General features: G+C 39.3%; 1 protein-coding gene across 3 annotated transcripts in view; it reads left to right on the top strand.

Moving 5' to 3' along the window:
* The window catches only part of TTC28 (tetratricopeptide repeat domain 28), a 669,357-nt gene that overhangs the window by 502,094 nt on the left and 145,167 nt on the right, over positions 1-22,096 (top strand). The gene's annotated exons all lie outside the window — the stretch shown is intronic.

Below are 22,096 nucleotides of genomic sequence, written 5' to 3'. Positions count from 1 at the left end.
CACATGCCACCACACCTGGCTGTTTTTTTGATTTCTTGTAGAGACAGGGGTCTTCTTATGTTGCCCAGCTGGTCTCAATCTCCTGGGCTCAAGTGATCCTCCCACCTTGGCCTTCCAAAGTGCTACAGTTACAGGCATGAGCCACCATGGTGCGTGGCCTCTTTCTTTAGCTATATTTCCTTGGAGCCTGCTTTCTCTAAATCACACAATTCTTCCTGTCATCATAGTGCTCTGAGGATTAGAATTCTGAAATACTGGAAAAACAAAACATCCCAACCTTTTAATCTGTAGAGAAAGAAGAGCAATCAGATTTATCTAATTAGAGAGAAAAGGCATGAAATGATGATGTAGGCTATGTTTGGTTTAAATGAAAGAGAAGATGCTAAGCAGTCATCAATGGATGAGAATGTGAAAGGATTTTTGCTTACAGGGATTTCTTTGCTTGGTGAATTAATCCCATAGGAAATGCATTTTTCCTCAAAATTATGTGTATTCAAAAAATAATATTGATAGCTTTAATATGCGTGATTATTTTTGTGAAAGATCTAAAGATGATGAATTTACAGTTACTTTTGATAGTACTTGGTTACGATTAAAGCATTTATAATTTGAGGGAATTTATATGTGGTGGTAAGAGACAACAAGTAATTGCTAACTGCCAATGTTTTAGAAGACATTATTTTATCCCTGTATTCAAACAGATGTGGGTACATAATGAATGGAAGGTACAGATGTGTTTGGAAGTATGGACTAAACTTATTCCTGTGCCTGGAGCCACATGGTTGGTTCTTTGCCCATAGGGATTCGGGATGGGAAGAGGACAAGGAGAAGGTGACCTTATTGCTATGCTTTTCATATATGAGCAGCAGCAGAATGTGAAACTTAGCCTGCCTCCCTCCCTCCCTGCCTCTCTCCCTGCCTCCCTCCCTCCCTGTCTCCCTCCCTGTCTCCCTCCCTCCCTGCCTCTCTCCCTACCTATCCTCCTCCCTACCTATCCTCCTCCCTCCCTTCCCCCTCCCTCCCCCCTCCTTCCCTCCCTCCCCCCTCCCTCCCCCTTCCTTCCCTCCCTCCCTCCCTCCCTCCCTTCCTTCCTTCCTTCCTTCCTATTTCCTTCCCCTCCCTCCCTTTCTCTTTCTTTTCTTTCTCCTTGAGACGGGGTATACATCTACTACCTTGGCTGGAGTGCAGTGGCACAATCATGGCTTACTGCAGCCTTAAACTCCTGGGCAAAAGTGATCCTCCCACCTGAGCCTCCCAAGTAGTTATAACCATAGGCACAGCACATGCCACGTTGACCAATTTCATTATTTCTTTGTAGAGACAGGGTATGACTATGCTACCCAAGCTGGTCTGAAACTTTTGGGCTCAAGTGACCTGCCCATGGTGGGCGTCAGCCACCATGCCCAGCTGATTTTCATTTGTTGTTTTTGTTGTTCCAGTGAGGCCTTGCTATGTTCCTCAGGCTAGTGTTGAATTCCTGGCCTCAAACGATGCTCCCACCTTGGCCTCCCAAAATGTTGGGATGACAGGCATGAGCCACTGCACTTAGTGATTCTTTGCTTTTTATTATACAAGCATTTACAGATATAAAATTTTCTCTAAACACTGCTTGACCTGCATTCCATAATTTTTTTAAGTATTATGTTCACTTTTGTTGAGTTTTTAAAATCTTCTGAGTTGATTTGTGATTTCTCTTTATCCCATGAAGTGTTAAACATAAAAATATTTGGAGTTTTTAAAAGATACTTGATAGTGATTAAATTTTATCGCGATCAGAGAATATGTTCTGTGGAATTTCAGTAGGTATGGTTCTCTATAGATGTCAGTGAGGTCAAAATAGTTGATGGTGTTGTTCAGATCATCTTTGTCTTTATTGATTTTTTTGTTTTGTTTTGGTCTGCGTGTTCCATCAGTTGCTAAAAAATGGATTGCTTAACTCTACATTTTATTGTGGATTTGTCTACTTCCCCTTTAATTCTGTGAAATTTTGCTTAATGTATTTTAAAGCTTTCTCATTGGATGCATATTCATTTATGATTATTTTGTCTTTCTGACAAATTGGCCCTTTTATCATTATGAAATTTATCTCTTTATCTTTAGTAATATCCTTTTGTCTTGAAGTCTACCTTATCTCAAACAGTTATACTCGTTTCCACCTTTTTATGCTTTCTGTTTCTGTGGTTATCTTTTTCTATTTGTTTACTTTTTATTCTCTATATTTTTATTTAAAGTTCTTTTTATCCAACTGCAAACAACATATAGTTAGGCCTTTTTATTGATTTTCATAATTATAGCCTTTTACTTGGATAATTTCTCCCACTTAATATTTAATGTAATTATTGCTGGATTTAGATCCATCTTTTTTTTTTTTTTTAAGACAGAATCTTACTCTGTCACCAGGACTTCAGTGTAGTGGTACGATCTCAACTCACTGCTACTTCTGTCTTTGAGGTTCAAGCAATTCTTCTGCCTCAACCTCCCTGGGATTTCAGGCACCTGCCACTATGCCCAGCTAATTTTTTGTATTTTTAGTAGAGACAGGGTTTCACCTTGTTGGCCAGGCTGGTCTTGAACTCCTGACCTCATGATTTGCCCGCCTCGGCTTCCCAAAGTGCTGGCATTACAGGCGTGAGCCCCTGTGCCTGGCTAGGTCCATCATTTTACTGTTGGTTTTCTGTGTGTTTCATTTATATTTGTTCTTTTGCCCTTCCTTTCCTGCATTCTATGATTAATCTTTTAGATTTTATTTTCTCTATTTACTTTTTAACTCTACTTCTTTGTACCATTTTTAACCCCCTTTTCTCTAATTAGTGAAAATAATCATATATTCTTAATTTTTTGTAGTCTAAGGTAATCATAGTATTTCCTCTAGACCTTGTAAGTCCATTTACTCCCCATACTCTGTACTTTATGCTACTTCATGTATTTTACTACACCTACATTCCTTTAAACTCCACCATACATTTGTGTTTTGTTTTAGATACTCATTTTAAATAATTGAGAGGAAAAATAATGTTTTGTATCTATCCATTTCATTCCTAAAGATCTGAGTTTCTAGCTGGTATCATTTCTCTTTAACCTAAGAAGCTTCATGTAGCATTCCTTGTGGTGCTTATCTGCCAGTGATTGATTCTCTAAATTTTTGCTTAAGATGTCTTTGTTTCACCTTTATTCTTGAAAGATACGTTTGCTGGATGTAGAATTCTAGGTTGGTAGGGCTTTTTTTTCTTTCTTTCAGCACTTTAAAGCTGTCATTCCTGTGTTTTTTGGCCTCCATTAATTCTGATTAGACTCAATGGGTATTAATATTCTGTATGTTAGGTGCCAGTTTTTCTTGACTGCTTTCAAGATCTTTCTCTTTGATTTTTCAGTAGTTTGACTATAGTATGCCTCAATGTGGCTTTCTTTGTGTTTTCTTCTTCCTCTGGTTCTTTCAGCTTTTGAATCTGCATATATATATATATATATATATATATATATATATCTTTTACTAAACCTAGGGAATTTTTACCTATTTTTTAAAATATTTTTTTCTGGCCCAGATTTCTCTGTCCTCTATGAGTCTCCACATGCATTTTTATCATTTGCTATTGTACTATATGATACTGATGTTCTCTTAATTTTTAAAATATTTTTTTCTCTGTATTCTTCAGTTGGGAATTTTTTGTTAATCTATTTTTATTAACTCTTCTGTCATCTCCAATCTGCTGTTAAACCCATCCAGTGATGCAGAATTTGGGATCTTCCAAGATCACACTCACTTCTGACATCATTGCATGTTCAGGGGTCCCCCAGACCTCAGGTTTGATAATTCACTCAAAGGATTCATAGTACTCACTGAAAGCTGTTATACTCATGGTGAAAGTTTACTACAATAAAAGGATATGATTAAAATCAGCCATGGGAAGAGGCATATGGGGCAGAGCCCAGAAAAGTTCCAAGTGCAAAGCTTCCACTTGTCTTCTCCCGGTGGAGTTGTGAACAGCTCTAGCTTTTCTAAGCAACGATGTGTGGCAGTATGCACAGAGTATTGCCAACCAGAGAAGGTTCTTCAAGCTTTAATATCCAGAGTTTTCATAGGACCTTGGTCAGATAGATAGCAATATAGCAATTTAATGTTTTTTTACACTTCAATTGCTATACATTGGGTTTTCTTGCTGTGGAAATCTATGGAAACCTGACAATATTTTATGAAACCTTTCTATGGAAAAAGGCCTAGATTTATAGGTAAAATGATTCTAACATAGGTAGTCAATACACTAACCAGGTGTTAGGAAGTCAAACCATACACCTCAGCTTTTCATCTAAAGCAATTCTTATTAAGAGTCATTAAAAGGGGAAATACAAATGTAAAAAATTGAGATGTCTCAGGCCCTGAAACAGATTTTTCTAGACATCCGAAAGAAGGGAACATGAACGTCCTTTCCCCATGTAAAAGGAGAAATGAGAAATGGAGAGCATCAACCAAAGCAGGAGATTTTTCTGATCAAGCACCAGAGGCCTTGCAGAAAATGATTCACACCCTCATTAAGGTTATTACGTGCACATCCTGTGCTGTGCCCCACACTTATCAGTGCCTAATACATATTAATAATATTTATTCTCTCCTTTAGGTCAAGATTTGTCACCCAGCTTGTCTAGACATTGCTATTTAAAAGGAGTTGTGATTTGCTTACAGATACAGTGCATCTGTAAACATGTGAGCAGAGGCAGACGGGGCAGTAAATCTTGGTCAGAGCTGCACTTTGGACTGTGGCAAGAGAGGCTGCAAAACTGTTGCTGGAATAATGAAGTGGATGCTTGCTGCCAGGTTCCAGAGTTGTGTCTCCAGCAGGCAGAGTCTAGCAGTAAATTAGCTTATGTTTCAGCTTGGCAGTTGGCACTTGGTTCATTTGTAGATGCTAATTGTAATCTGATGTTATCAGCAGCAGGTAATTGAAATGGGCTTGATGAATTACTTAATTTCTTTTAATAGCTGAGTCTTCAAGAACTGAATAAAGAAGATAAGGTGATCAGGAGGAAAACACAACAGCTCTATCTTTCTAATTAGTGCTTGGAGGTTTTTTCTTCTTTACACAAATGATTATGAACATATGAGGCTGAATAGGTTTATGAGTCAAAAACCCCCATGGGGACTTTTCCCATTAGGCAGCCCAGTTCTGAGCATTGATAACACTTCTGTTAGGACTTCAGAAAGGAATATTTGAGTGATCACTTTGGAAAGTATTTTTCTGAACATGATTTTGTTTTCCTAGACTTAGGTGGGCACTACTTGCTGGGGGTGCTGCCACTTTGGTGCTCACTTTACCTTCAGCTGTTCTTTGGCCATGTTCTGTGAGCAGTGCTGCCTGGCACCATGCAGTGAACCTGGAAGCCTTGCAATGATGTTAGTCATTGGCTCCTGTACTCACACCTGGCACTGGCATCTCCCACACCTGCCTGTCCTTAAGTCTTTCCATCTGCAACAGCTCCTGTAGCCCTTTGCTTTGCCAGCAATGGTGAGTACAGATGTGACCCTGGGTTCTGCCATCTGTGCTGGACACTGCATGCTGGGCCTATGACATGTGACTGCACTGAGCTTTGGGGTCTTTCTTCTGGAATCATTTGGCTAGGCCTTTAGTCTTATGTTCATTCCTTAAGGAATCTGTCTGTTTTGGGGTGATTTTAGAGGAATTTGCTTTTGAATTTTTTTTTTGAGAAAATTCAAAATAGAATATGTAGAGTATCAGAATCAGATCTTTTAGGCAGACATTTGGAGGTGATTTAACAAATGATTATTCAGATCACCTCTGTGATTCTCCTTCATGGAGAATTCTATTTGAAGATAATATTTAGAGGTGAAGATTCCAAGTTTCTAAGCCACCAATATGATTGTGGCAGCAAATGTCTTTGATGATAAAAAGTATGTTTCAGAGGCTCTGGTAATGATCTGCTTCTTGATCTGAGTGGTCGGGTTACACATCTCTCCTCAACTTTGTGAAAATTTGTTAAGCTCTGTGCTTATGATTTTACACCTTCCTGATGATGTTTTACATTCTATTTAAAGGCTTATTTTTAAAAACACATTGCACTCTGGGGCAGAGTAGGATTGTAATTGTATGCTTTTATTTTTTTCTTTTTCCTTTTTAACTTTTAATTGACAAAATATATGTACTTATGGGATACAGTGTGATATTTGATATATGTATACAATGTAGAAAGATTAAATCAAACTAATTAACATATCCATCAGCTCACCTACTTACCATTTTTTTTTTTTTTTTTTTACTGGTGAGAACATTTAAAATCTACCCTTTTAGCAATTTTGAAATATACATTATTAACTGTGGTCACCATGCTGTACAACAGATCACTAAAATTTATTTCTCTTGTCTCACTGGAAATTTTCACCTTTGATGAACATCATCTCCCTTCTCTGCATCCCCTAACTCCCACCACCAGCCTCCAGTAATCACCATTTTATTGTCTGCTTCTGTTGTTATCATAGGAGATGATAGCGCCATGTATGTTACTGCGCCTGGAGACCATCTGGTGAACAAAATATGGGGGTAGAAGCCAATGGTATTGATGATTCTGACCCTGTGTTGGCCTAGGCTAATGTGTGTGTTTGTGTCTTAGTTTTTAACAAGTTTAACAAGCTTTTAGATTTCACATAAATCACATAGTTATTTGTCTTTCTGTGCCTAGCTAATTTCACTTAGCATAGCATTTCCTAGGTTTATCCATGTTGTCTTAAATGACAGAGTTTTCTGTTTTGAAGGCTGTTTAGTATTTTATTGTGTATATACACCACATTTTCTTTATCCACTCATCCATTATGGAAACTTAGGTTGATTCTGTATCTTGGTTATTGCTTCAGTGAACATGGGTGTACAGATATCTCTTTCACATATTGACCCCATTTATGCCTGTGATTTTCACCATGATGCACCAACTTTCCAAACCAGATGTGACTTTCAGCTAAAACATCTATGTACTCCTACTTCCTAGATACCTCCATCTGCCCCCAAATAAGCCTACTTCCAAGTTTGTAATTTCACATTGTGTTTTCCCCGTTTCTGAGAATGGCAACAGTCTCCTCAGTGTACGAGCTAGAAATCTCAAAGTTGTCCTGGAATCCCTACCTTCTTCCCTCACAGCCCAGATATAGTGAGTCAAAAGACCTGAGAATTTTGCTTCCCAAAGCAAGTTCTAATGAATCTACAGGGCTGTTTTCTCAGCCCCTGTCATCTCTTGCCTGGGTCACTGCAACAGCTTCTGCTATCCTCTTCTCAGCTTCTCCTTCAGTTCATTTTCTACATTATGTCCATGGTAAACCTCTCGAAATTCCCACTGCTCAGTCTCATCATACAATTTCTATGTGTAAAATCCTGAGTGGTTCCCCACTGCCTTCAGGATAAAGTTCAAAATCCTTGGCCTGGCATATATGTTCTCAACAATATTTAACATCCAAAAAGTATTTACTGAACATCTACTGTGTGCCAGGAACTATGGCAGTGGCTGTATGGTGGACAAAACAGGTATTTTAAGTGCTTAAAGGAAAAGTACTTAGTGATTTAAGAAAGTATTACATGGGATATCATTTAAAGAGGAATGGGTGTCAGAGAACTCTAATCTGAGACACTGGCCTCAATTTATCTTACTAATATCACTTTCTGTCACTCCTACCTCTCATATTGTTACCCCAAATGTCTGGGCTGTTTTACTCTTCCGTGGCTTTCTTCATGCTATTTCTTTTGACCCAAACATTTTTCTCCTTCTGTCAATCTGTAAGGTTTACTGATTCTTTTATACTTTGGTTAGATTCATATTACCCTGAAGGCTTTCAGACTCCTCCAAAAGATTTAGTGCTCATCTGTTTCCTTAGCATTTGTACATCCACTTGTTAAGTATTATAGTTATTTACCAACTGGATTACAAATTCCAAGAGTAGACAAGATGTGTATCTTAGATTTTTGTGTCCTTATTACCTAGTGGCTAAAGCTTGGTCCACAGTGAGTATGCCATATGCGTTCGTGCATCATGAAATGACATTTTGGGTCAGTGATAGACCACATATATGATGGTGGTCCCATAGAATTCCTATTGCCTAGTAACGTCATAGCTGTCCTAATGTCATAGCTTAATGTGTCACTCACGTGTTTATGGTGATGCTGATGTAAACAAACCTGTGCTGCCAGTAATATAATAGTATAGCACACACAGGCTGGGCATGGTGGCTCACGCTTATAATCCCAGCACTTTGGGAGGCCCAGGCAGGTGAACTGCGTAAGACCAGGAGTTCAAGACCAGCCTGGCCAACATGGAAACCCCATCTCTACTAAAAATACAAAACTTAGCTGGGCATAGTGGCACATGTCTGCAATCCCAGCTACTTGGGAGGTTCAGGCACGAGAATTGCTCGAACCCGAGAGCTGGAGGTTGCGATGAGCTGAGATTGTGCCACTGCACTCTAGCCTGGGTAACAGAGTGAGACGCTGTCTCAAAAAAAAAAGTATAGTAAATACAGTTGTATTATGTATAGTACATAATACTTGCTAATGATAATAAATGGCTATATATATATATATTTACTGTGCTATACTTTTATTATTTTAGAGTGTACTCCTTCTACTTGTTAAAAAAAGTAGTTAACGGTAAAACAAGCTCAGGCAGATCCTTCAGGAGATATAACAGAAGAAGGCATTGTTATCATAGGAGATGACAGGTCCATGTATGTTATTGCCCCTGAAGACCATCTGGTGGGACAAAATATGGAGATGGAAGCCAATGATATTGACGATTCTGACCCTGTGTTGGCCTAGGCTAATGTGTGTGTTCATGTCTTAGTTTTTAGCGAAAAGCTTAGAAAGTAAAAAAAAAGAAGAAATTAATAGCAAAAAGCTTATAAGATAAGGATATAAAGAAAAAATATTTTTGTACAGCTCGACAATTTGTTTTTAAGCTGTGTTATTACAAAAGAGTCGAAAGTTTAAAAATTAAATAGTATGTAAAGTAAAAATGTTACAGTAAGCTAAGGTTAATTTATAATTGATGAATTAAACATATTTTAATACATTTAGTGTAGCCAACGTGTGCAGTATTTTAAAAAGTCTACAGTAGTGTACAGCAATGCCCTAGACCTTCACATTCACTTACCACTCACTCACTGAATCACCCAGGGCAACTTCCAGTCCTGCAAGCTCTGTTCATGGTAAATGGCCTATAGAGGTATACCATTTTTATCTTTTATGCCATATTTTTGCTGTACCTTTTCTATGTTTAGATACACAGATACCTACTATTGTGTTACAGTTTCCTACAGTATTCCATATAGCAACATCAGGTTTGTAGCCTAGGAACAGTAGGCTACACCATATAGCCTAATTGGGTAATAGGTATCATCTAGGTTTGTGTCAGTACACTCGATGATGTTCATACAATGACAAAATTACCCAGCAACACGTACCTCAGGATATATCCCTCATTATTAAGTGACTCATTAATTACTGCATCTGTCTTGAATGGATGAAGGATGATGAGAGCCAAGAACTATGGGAAATGATAGGACTTATAGCTGGAGTCTAAAGTTGAAATAATTACCTATGTCTTTCATATTTATTGTGTTCATCTATTTGTGCCTTAACTATTGTCATTAAGTCTAGGTATCATTTCTGCTGCTTCTGATCCCAGAGACCAGGGAGACTAGTTCTGGGAAGCAATGGCAATTTCTGTACATTTTATCCTGTACCCTGACATTCTCATTAGTGTAAACAATATCTAAAATTCTATAATACCCTAAAAAGCCAAAATTCTATAATTTTTCCATGGAAAGAGACTGTATATAGAAGCTAGAACTTGATTCTTAAAGCCTTTTTAATTGAACCAGAAATATAATGAACTTGAGAAATAGTTAAACTAGCAGGCAGTGATTAGGTTTTATGATACCATTTTAATTTTACTCCTTACAGTTAGTAGGAATACTGAATTGAGCAGATTTTTCTCCCTCCTTTACATGGTCCTTTGCCCTATAGCTAAATGAGACAGTCTGATTAGCAGGCTAACTAAATAATATATTAACCTTTTTGGATCTTCATCCAAGAAGTTTGCAAAGCATGACTAAAATGAGGTCCTTTATGCAGGTTTGAAGAACCCTAATATTTATGACTTTTTGACAAGAAAATCACTAGGATATCACATTGTTTCTTCTTTTAAGTACATGAACTTAATAGTCTCTTCTCCTCTGTATTTAACATTTATCTAGTCTTAGGAAACTGATGCAGTTCCACTTTTCTAGAGATTCAAATAACAGGTTCCATTGAGAATCTATGAAAAGACCTTTGTGATCTCTCCAACACACCTATGAAGTGGCTTAAAAGTCACAATAACAAGCCAGGCACAGTGGCTTACACATGTAATCCCAGCACTTTGGGAGGCCAAGATGGGTGGATCATGAGGTCAGGAGATTGAGACTATCCTGGCTAACACAGTGAAACCCCATCGCTACTAAAAATTACAAAAAATTAGCTGGGCATGGTGGCACATGCCTGTAGCCCCAACTACTCAGGAGGTTGAGGCAGGAGAATCACCTGGACCCAGGAGGCAGAGGTTGCAGTGAACTGAGATCGTGCCACTGCACTCTAGCCTGGGCGACAGAGCCAGACTCTGTCTCAAAAACAAACAAACAAAAAAAGGCCTGGCACAGTGGCTTGTGCCTGTAATCCCAGCACTTTGGGAGGCCAAGGCAGATGGATCACCTGAGGTTGGAATTTCAAGACCAGCCTGATCAACATGGAGATAGTCTCTACTAAAAAATACAAAATTAGCCAGCTGTAGTGGCGCATGCCTATAATTCCAGCTATTCGGGAGGCTGAGGCAGGAGAATCGCTTGAACCTGGGAGGTGGAGGTTGCAGTGAGCCGAGATCATGCCATTGCACTCCAGCCTGGGCAATAAGAGTGAAACTCCATATCAAAAAAAGAAAAAAAAAAGTCACAATAATAATAAAGGAATGATACTTACTGAATGCCTCCAGTGTGCGAACACCATACTTGGTATAGCTTCTTATGCAGTGATTATTTAATTTAATAATTCAGAAAGATTGGGCTTATTATTCCTATTTAGAAATCAAAAACCTAAAGAACAGAAAGGTTAACTTGTCAAAGATCTCATAGCAAGTGTGTGGCAGAGCTAGGGTGTGAGCTCAGAGCTGTCTAAATCAAAAGTCAGTGCTCTTTATGTTACACCACCTCTCTAAAGAAAACAACTAAAATTATTTACAAAAGAGATAAAGCTCTAGCATTTCTAAGTGAGTAGGACAATGTGACATTGTAACTGGATGTCATTCTGTGAAATTGAGCATTTCTGTTTACCCACAACTTCTTTTCATCGTCCTTCACTCATCCCTATTTTATAATGGCTGTGCATAAGCATGCCTACAAACCTAATGCAGAGTAGACACGCGACTGCTCATACACTGCCACCTGAAGATTCCTCTTTTTTCCAGCATGAAATCCATAAGAGACTCAGGTGTTTAAGACTCTTCAGCATAATTAGTAATTTCATGGTAACTTCAAAAAGTAGCTTTTGTACTGAGAACCAGTTTCTGCATGTTGTTTCAGAAATTCTCCTTAAGGCTGTCTCTGACACAGCAGAAAATACATTTGTTGAATTGGATGAAAGCTGGAATGCAACTTTTGGTTCATATTGCTGACTAAGCCTGTTCTCAATTTGACTTTCAAATAGCTTTGTTGGCGCCTGAATATAGACTTTCAGAATTCAACAGATTTTTGAACGTGGTCCTTTATGCCTTCCTACTGAAGAGTTAAGTTACTCTGGGAAGTGAATGCTTTCATTTTCTAGTAAAAATTGCATTGGTGCCATTTAAAATGTTTCCAAGAGCAATTAAAAAGTGAAGTAAATGCTTTGTTGTTATGTGCCCAACATGCTTGTAAAGCAAGCCCTCATCAGAACAGCCCCAGTGGCAAAAAAAAAAAAAAAAAAGTAATAGATTTGTGTTCTTGAGCCAGATTGTCAGAGTTGGCCACTTATTTGAAACAACAGTTATTCTGTAATTGTGTTTCCCTCATTCAAATGGAAGGTTCCACCAATCCATTATCTAATCCCGAATAAGACAAAGACAGCTTATAACATGGCCCAGCTGTTGGAGTGCTCTAGAGGGAGATATAATATGCTCTGTGACTCAGTAAACAGAAGGTAATGGACTAAAAGTTATCAAGCCCTTCACGACAAGGAGATCTGGAGTTTAACCAGAAATTTCAGGCTGTCAGCCTTGACAAAGCAGATGGCATTCTCCAGTTCATGGCACCATCAGGCGAGCTGGCATGTCTGCCTTGACAACTCCTGGTACTTCTTAAATGCCTGATGGAGAAGGACATCGTCTTTGTCATCAGTGAAAGAACTCACACAACTGTTCATGTGACAGAGGGAACAGAAAGCACCTACGTGCTAAGTCCTTTACTAAACGTTTTCATGATCATTCTCCTTTGTGGCTGTGGTATTCTGCATATGCAACCTATTGGACTGTTCTTTTTCCTTCTTGTAGCAGAGAAACTACTGGCCTTCAGTGCTGATTTCTCTCCATTTTGATTACTAAGAAGCCCTGTATACAAATGTTTTGCTTTCAAGCCAATGCTGGGAGCTTCTACAGTGTTGTTATATCTAGGGTGACCATATCATTTATCACTAGGCCAGTCCCACACACCACTGGGATATAGAATCCCCCTTCATGTAGCATTCTGTGAAGAACATGAGCTCTGAGTCAGATGGCCTGGCTTTAGATCCCAACTATGCTGCTTACTGGCTTCCTGAGCCTGGAGAAGATGCTTAGCTGATCTCTCCCTCAGTTTCTTCATCTCCTCAAAATAGAGACAATTACAGCACACATCTCATGAGGTGGCTGTGAGGATTGAATGAGTTAATATGTATAAAGCCCTTAGAACAATGTCTGTACATAATAAACACCCATAACTGTTGTAATCATTATCATCATCGTAGTTCGTATCATATATGGAAAGAGTATATTATTTGTTAACACAAAATCAAGTACTAAAAGAAAGGTGAAAATGCTGCTGAAATATGTAACATAATATCCTTCACAATAGTCTGATCCCTTGAAAGCTGCAGGTGGTTATCAGGGGCTAGCAGTACATGTTGTTATTTGATCTCTTCATCTCTTGCTGACAAACTCTCCATTATGGCTGGCTGACATTTTTTCTGATGAAACATTTCAAGTGAAAGAGATCCATTTAAAAAATCCAAATCAAAACAATGACCAGGAGAAACCCACCCCATATGCTAATTCTGCCCCCAGTGTTCATTGATCTTGGAGTAAGGAAATCAGTTGTACGTACCAACAAGGAGAGACTCAAGTAGGTGGTATATCTAATGTTTAGTGTTGCCAAGATGGCTGAAGTAGGAATTAGACATTCAAGGGGTCTAAAGTGAGCAGCTCTTAACTTTTGCATGACCTTGAACAAGTTATATTACTTTCCTGGGCCTCAGTTTTGTGATGGGTAAAAAAGGGGGACCATACTAATACATTTGCCTCTCACAAGATTATTAGACTCAAATGAAAGTGTGAATGTGAAAACACTTTGATGACTAGAGCCATGTGAATAGGACTCTGCTAGAGTACCTAGAAGTTAGTGTGTTTTTTTGTTTTGTTTTTTCCCCTGTAAGGTAAAGGTAATTATGTGGCAAGAGCTTTAAGGAGATTATTTTTCTGTGATGCCACAGGAAGTGATGGAAAGTGTAGCTTCAAAGTGAGGTGACCTTGGGCCCAGCTTACTTCATAGCTGTGCATCTTTGCATTATCTAACCTTTCTGGCCATCAGGTTTCATCCCAACTTCATAGGATTGTTGTGAGGAAGCACCCCTTCCTCTAAGAAGCTTTTTCAAATCCAAATCAGTGCTTTTCTGCACCTTGCAGTGCTCTGTGCCCAGATGGTGGGGTGCACCCTTCCTATATTCCCCTGCCGCGGTCAGCTTGCTTGTCTGTCGCCCCATTAAGTTTGTAAGCCTCCAGAGAGGCTATGCTATGGGGTCTCCATTTGTTCTATTTGTATTTCTAGTGCTTAGCTCTCAGCTTGTTAATCTTTGATGCCACGTAAATTGATGAGTAGTGCCTAGCACATAGCAAGCACTCAGTAAATGGTACTGCTGTTATTACACATAGAGAGATTTGTCTTTTTAAAAATAAGCTTACAGACGTCTCCACTCATCTCAATTAGTTGGATGTTAAGATGCAGACTTGGGGCTAGGCGCAGTGGCTCATGCCTGTAATCCCAGCACTTTGGGAAGTCTAGGTGGGTGGATCACGAGGTCAGGAGCTTGAGACCAGCGTGGCCAACATGGTGAGACCCCATCTCTACTAAAAATACAAAAATTAGCTGGGCATGGTGGTGGGCACTTGTAATCCCAGCTACTTGGGAGCCTGAGGCAGAAGAATCATTTGAACCCAGGAGGCAGAAGTTGCAGTGAGCCGAGATCGCACCATTGCATTCCAGCCTGAGTGACAGGGTGAGACTCCAGTCTCAAAAAAAAAAAAAGGCTGACTTGGGTAAGGAATGACCATAGCACAGCAGTTTTGGCTTTCTGGAACATTTTTACCAAAGAAAGAAAAATGCCAGTTGTTTTGTAATAGTAAACCCAGATTTCTGAAACTTGGATCTCCAATTATAGTTTTGAAAGAACTTGAAGGTATACCTGATAGATTTCCAAACCATCTTTCACTATTAAGCCTGGTAAAGCCATGGTTGGCTTCCTGAGATTCTCTCAGAAGGAGTCTGTGGCAGCCAGGAGACAGAAAAAACTGAGCCTTGGTATTAGGCTGGCCCTAGTTTGAATTGTAGCTCTGCCATTTATGAGCTGTGTGGCCTGGGGAAAGTTATGTAAGATGTAAAATAGTGTTAAGAATAGAATCTCGAGGATAGCAATGAAGGGTGTGGCTCTCGTGAGGATTAAATGAGATGATGTATGTGAAGCATTTTGCGTGATACCTGACACAGTAGGCTCAGGAAATAGTGGCTGGTATTGGATGGAAAATTTCTCCTGCCTTGGGGGCACCGCTGGCATCACTAGGCTCTTTTCCTTATTTTTCTCTACTCTCTTTCCCTCCTTCTCTGAATAATGTCAAGGCTCTGGGAAAATTTTAAGTAGTTCTCTTTGTAAAAAATTAGAAGATTCCTGACTTAAACAGATGATTGAGGCCAGTGTCTTTTGTGCTGTAAGATTCTCTAGAAGAAAATTTTCTTCCTTTGCTGGTGAAAAAATAACTTTCTTCCCTTATATGGTTTTAACTTTTGCTGAGCCCTTTTTCCCTGTTTTAACATTTTAGACCTTCTGTGTGATCTTGAAAAGCATTTTGTTTTCTTCAAAATATGTTTGTAATAATTGCAGAAGCAGTGATGTGCTCATAAAATACATGCCTGACTTTTAGTCCATCTTTGTCCTTGGCCCCTCCCTCATCTTCTCTGTTCTCCCTCATTTACAGTAAATCTTGAAAAAGGGAGCAATACTAAATGGATGTCAAATTATAGCAGTCTTATTTAAGAAACATGTTCACCCATTTTTGTTCTCAGACTCATTATTTCTCTTGATGTAGATATACCGGTGCTCTCCAACACAATGTTATAATTGAAAAGAAAGAGTTGGAGTTAGCAGTGGCTTTTTGGAATGGTTGCTAAGCATGGACCATCTGGCTTTTCAGTTCTCTGTTTTATTTCTAAAGTATTTCAATGATATGTCCCTTTTTGACCTTTTCTGACTATGAGCATCAAAGCACAGGGAATGGTTGTTATTTCTTTATTTATTTGTCCATTTGTTCACTTACTCACCTGTCCATTCATTCTGCCATTCATCTGTTCACAAAGTAATTTTTGAACCCCTACCATGCTGGAGGCATTATACTGCAAGATAAAACTCAGTTTTATCTTGGGAGTCAAGAGATGTGGGTTTTATCCCAGCTCTGCCATTAAGTCAGTTTCCACAGAGAGGGAAAGTGACTTGCTTCAGTTCACATGTGACACAGATCTCTTCCTCCCTCTGACATTTATGATACATCCCAACAGAAAATGCACCACTATCCAAGTGCTGATGTTGAAGGACATTTCACACCCCTTGAGAGTCGTGAAAAATGTACAGATGGCTTGGTTGTATGTACATTTAGGCACTTCAATTTATGTCAACATTCAGGCATTCTTCAAAAAACTAATTTTATTCTGGGGACTCTCGTGGTGGTGGTGATGTTTATGAATGACAGTATGCCTATTGTATCATTTTTGGCTTGCCTGATGGTTTTTTGAATATTACATTATCATTTTTTGAAACCATTAATGATGGTGGACGAGGCATGTCAGAAAAGTCCAACCATGATTTTCCTTCTTTGCCTTTTCTTTGTTCTGTTTTTATGGCTGCAGTAACAGGAGTTTTATTACAGCAGTTTGTGTCCTCAGCTCTTTTGCTGAGGCTCTGCATAATTTATGATCTAGATTCCAAAATGTTAGTGAATTGCTCCACCAGAAATAATGGAATGTGACAGCAATGGATTCTACATTCTTGGCCCAAATATTTGTGTCTGTGGTTTACAAGTCATTTCAGAGCACGATTGCTACATTGCTCAAGCTGTTACTGAGAACGAATTCTGACAAAAGAAGAAAATTTGGGTAATTATAAAAACACAGAATAGGTCTGTGTGACAGTATTCTTTCTGCTCATGGGTTTCAGGAAGACGAACAGATCTCTTCCCCACCCTTCCCCTCCCACAGACATGGTTTACTCCTCTATTCTAGGTAGAATTGTTGAATATTAGATTTATTACTTAAAACTCGGATAATCTGGTAAGCCAACACTTATTGAGCACTTGTTTTACCTAAATAAAGCAGATGTCTGCCGTCACAACGTACCTTGGAGTCATTACTTTTTAAAAAAGTTTTACCTACCCAGGGATAATGTCTGGTGAGAATAGTGAATGTTGTCTCACACAAACCCAGATGAAACAAGATGCTCATAATCTGTTTAATTCCTTTTTCTTAAAATGCAGTTTGTATTAGGTATGTCTTCCAACGATTTCAGAAAAATCTGGAAGTAGAACCGACATTAAATGCAAAATTATTTAAATGACCAAAAATTATAGTTACTTCAAAAGTACTAAAGAAACTCTTTTGGTGTAATAAACGAATCCCTTACCCCTGTGTTGATGTGGCTTTTCTTGGTGAGTCAGAGAGGTTTCGTGATTGTGGAACTGTTTGATCTGGGAGGTTTGTTTTGGTATTAAATTGTCCTTTATATGGCAAAAATAATCTAACTAAATTATTGGACTCATCTTGAAGAGTCCTATGTATTGTTATAACAGAGTTGATTGGAAGGAGAAATTGTTAGTATGAAAAAGAACACACTTCTACAGTTGTAAAGGTTTTCTTGTTTCTAGGAGACAGCTACTCTTTTCCCTTAGTAAAAATATTAGTGAGTGATCTCCATGATCAATTTGAACATTTACTCTATGATCATACCATGAAGATCATGAAAGGATGATGGCATAATGCAATATATAAATGTATCTGCTTTCTTACTATTCTCTTTTAGTGAGACGTAATGAAAAATGCATACATTTTAGGGTCTTTTATTCATTTGTTTATTTAGTACCAATTATGTTTCAGGCACTATTCTAGGCATTAGAGATAAAGCAGTGAATAATTTAAATTCCCTGCCTGAAAATCAAACACCGTATGTTCTCACTCATAGGCGGGTGTTGAACAATGAGAACACATGGACACAGGGAGGGGAGCACTACACACTGGGGTCTGTTGGGGGGAAATGGGGGAGGGACGGGGGGGTGGGGAGGTGGGGAGAGATAGCATGGGGAGAAATGCCAGATAAAAGCGAAGGGGAGGAAGGCAGCAAATCACACTGCCATGTGTGTACCTATGCAACAATCTTGCATGTGCTTCACATGTACCCCAAAACCTAAAAAAAAAAATCCCTGCCTAACTTGCATTCTAGTACAGGAGACATGTTTTTAAACAAACATACAGCTAAGTACTATGAAGAAAACTAAAGCCAAGTAAGGGGACTGAAAAGGACCGCAAGTTGATGGCAGGGAAGGAGGTTAGCCAGGCTGACAGCTGGGACATTTTAGGTCATATGGTCAGGGGAGACCTCTGTAAGGAGGTAATATTTGAGCAGAGATCTAAATGAAGCAGAGATTGAGCTTCATAGTGAGCCAAATTTGGGTTCTAATTCTGGCATTGTTACTTACTTGCTGTTGGGTCTCTCTGGATCTGTTTCATCATCTGTTAAAAGTACAGTTAAAACCTGCTTGCTTGAATGTATCTGATATTTATTGTTATCACTCTTCCTCTTCTTTTGCATTTAAAAGGTTACTACAGCTTTATATTCTCTGAGCATGCTGGGTAACCAGAGTTTATAATATTTATAGTAACAATATTTTCCAATTTAAAAAAATCAAGTCTTAGGAATCTGATCGGGGGGAAGAAACCCTCATTTCTGAGTTATGGGTTTATTTAAATAAATACATAAGAGAATTATAAAAATTAATTATATTTAGTTATACATTTAATTTTTGCCTTTACGGATAAGAAGATTACATGAAGTTGGCCATTTCTGGAAAGTCCAGGCCCATGGATAGCTTAACTATGTTAAATGCTCACAATCCCATGACACTCTTTTTGGAAGCCTGGAAGTCAATTTTAACAGATACAGATCTTAACTTCTTAGAACTGGACATGGGACAGTGGGTGGCATGAATGTAGACCTAAGTGGAAAGTGACAGAAAAGTTCTGCAGTCAGAGTTTCTAAGGTGATGTGTTCCAGAGGCTGTGATCTCAGTGGGATTGATGTGGACAGCATTACTGTCAGTTCCTGGTAACATTAAAAGCTTCTTTAAAGAAAAAGTCCACTGGGACCTTATTAGTTCTAGAGCCGTTAGCTGCTTTGGGGGGAGATTCAGAGGCACATCAGCCTTGAGGCTGAGTCTGTTTTACATCAGGTTTCCTCTCAGGGAGCAATACAGCACATACGTCTGTCCTAGCAAGACTTCCAGCTGAAGGATTTCTTGAATCCAGAGTGTTCAGTCATCACTGTGATACTCTGAATTTGTACAGTGCTTTATGAATCACTTCAGTTTGTTCTCATAGCAACCCTGCAGAGAGGCAGAGCAGACCTTCTCAACCTTATGGGCAAGGAAGTTACACATCCAAGATCACCCAGGCAGCCAGGACTGCACCCAGACCCGAGCCCATAAGCAAGTGTTTCACCTTGGCCACCTTGCTGGGAAACACTACCCTCCTTATCACGGGAGCTGCTGACACATGGCAGATCTTTCTACAGAAATTATGTGGGTGTCGTGAACCCAGTCATGTGTATGAATTCAGCCTATAGAGAGGAGATATGACTCAGGGCCTGAAGCCAAAGGGAGCTGTGCAGAAAGAGATGACACTTCAGAGGGGAAAGAGATTTTGCTTGGAACCTCATTAGGATTACACATTTTAGAGCTAGAGAGGGACTGTGGGGATTGTATAATCCAGTCCCCTTAATGTTTAGAAAAACAAAAACATGAAACAAAATGAAACTTCAGCTCAGAAAAGCTAAAGAATTTAAATCACAGCTGGTTTGTGACCAAGTACTGTAGAAATCTATGTTTCTAACGCTAGGGCAAAAGCATTTCCTTCCTTGCGGTACTTTCCTTCCTTGTGTCAGGTTTACTCTCCTTATTTTCCTTACTGCAATGGAAAGCCCTTTATATTTTGACAATTTCATATTTTTAAATAGTTCATCCTAGTGCTCATCGTTCCTAAAAGCAGTCCTGATTAAAATGCCCTTAATCAAAATAAGAACAGTGATTGAGGCCATTCTATCCTTGTTACTATGGGTTTATCCTCCTTACCGTTGTCATCTTAATTCGTGGATGTACCACTGAAGTGGAGCTCACCGGGGTCCTGGAGGCAGTTGTTACTTTCTTACAAACTGTGTTTTGTTTTCTGTTGTTTCATCTGTTACAGTGCATTGTTCTTATTTCCTTCCATGCCTCTCCTCCCATCTGAGGCTGTGAGTTTCCTGGTCCCAGGCCTTTTAAGACTGTGGACTGTGTCCTCCAACACAGTGTATGATCCACAGAAGGTGTTCAGCAAATGTGTTTGTTTTGGTAGCATGTTTATACTCCATCTCCTTCAATCCCTTCAACTCGACCCCGTCTCCCCCCAACCCCCAAAATCAGGATAAAAATCCCCCCACCTCAGAAATTAAGACACAATCCTAATAGTTAATAGACAGGAAACTTTGGAGCCTCATGATTCATTCTTAGATTTGTCTTTATAAGTATCTGTATTTTGACAACTTGTGGTCATTGTTATTCTCTGTTCACTTGAACTGCCCTCTCTTCTTTGTTCCTATCTGAGTTCAGTTCAACAATATTGATTTCCTTTTAAGCGAATAGAAGCTACCTCAGATCTTTCCTACGTATTGAGTTAATGTTTGGTGTTTTGGAGAGGAAACGCTGCCTATTGATAAAGAACTCAGGCTGTGGAGCCAGAGGGGTACAGGGGTTCTCATGTACTTCCTGTGGGGTTTTCTATGGACAAGTTGTTTGGCCTTGATAAGCCTCGGGATTTTTCCAGACTATTAAAGCCAGGGTTGTACTGACCAAAGCAGCATACTTACAATTCTAAACAACAGCATATTCCTGCAGATGGAAGAATGGGCTTCAGCAAGAATAAGTACCTTGATGGTGATAGTGGGTACGAGAAAAGATATGGAATATTACACTTTTAACTCTTATTTTATTAGTCATTAAAGCTTCCCTTGTGCAAACACTTGTAAACATTTGCTCAGTTTTTTTTAAAATATGTGATAGAAAGAGATTTATTGGAGTATTTGAAAATTTTTAGATCTCATTTCCCAAGAGTCTAGCAGTACATCCCTTTACCCATTATTAAGCATTCATGAAAACAAAGAATTCTAACAGCTTTTGACAGTATCTCAAAATTATAATGATTTCTGTGTCAGACATTTGTTTGCTTCAGACTCTGGCTTATTGGTACTGTGGTTCATTCCACAGAATGAATTAAATTTGTTAGAAACTGTTTAAGGAGCATGGTGGTTTTAAAATATGTCCACAAATTCCTTGACACTTCTCTTTTCAAAAAGTAGAGCCTAATTCTCCCTCTTTTAAATGTGGGCCAGACATAGTGACTGTCTTTTTTTCGAGATGGAGTTTTGCTCTTGTCACCTAGGCTGGAGTGCAGTGGTGTGATCCCTGCTCACTGCAACCTCTGCCTCCCGGGTTCAACCGATTCTTCTGCCTCAGCCTCCCGAGTAGCTGGGATTACAGGTGTCCACCACCACGCCCGGCTAATTTTTGTATTTTTAGTAGAGACAGGGTTTCTCCATTTTGGCCAGGCTGGTCTCAAACTCCTGAGCTCAGGTGATTTGTCCGCCTCGGCCTCCCAAAGTGCAGGGATTACAGGTGTGAGCCACCGTGCCCTGCCCATAGTGACTATCTTCTAACAGAATATGACCGAAGTGATACTATATGACTTCTGAGGCAAGGTCATAACAAGAACACAGCTTCTGCTTGGCATGCTTCCTGTTGGATTATTCATGCAGGCAGAATTCATCCACCATGTTGTGAGGATGCTCAGGCTCCCTGTGGAGAACGGAATGGGGTCTTCCTCCAAACCAAGAGGGTCCTCTAAGAGAACTACTCATAGTGTTTAAGGTTCTTACAGGAATGGTAGTCATATTCTACAGAGAGATGTGATTATATAATGAACTTGCTGGTCTGCTACCTGTACCCTTCTGAGAAGGGGGAGAGGAAAGGTAGAGAGAGGGAGGTCAGTAAAGAGAACTGGCACTCTTTTATTTCGCCAGTCATGAATGCATGAATTTCCTGTGAATCAGCATAGAAGTTAGCTTGAGACAACTCCCTAGAACACTTCTCAAGAGAGCTGCCTCAGGATGAGGAAGCCTCAGTAGCATGAGACTGTGGAATGTAACTCTGCAGATGGGATCTGAGAGTTATCACGTCAGGGAATTGTGCCATAGGTAGGTCTCTCCATAGGGTCCCCAAAGAACTTATACAA

The sequence above is a fragment of the Sapajus apella genome, unplaced genomic scaffold (genome assembly GCF_009761245.1).
Source record: "Sapajus apella isolate SASKATOON/1434 unplaced genomic scaffold, GSC_monkey_1.0 scaffold95, whole genome shotgun sequence".
In the NCBI taxonomy this organism is placed as follows: domain Eukaryota; kingdom Metazoa; phylum Chordata; class Mammalia; order Primates; family Cebidae; genus Sapajus; species Sapajus apella.
The sequence above is the reverse complement of the archived record's forward strand: the minus strand, read 5'-3'. Positions and strand labels throughout refer to the sequence as shown.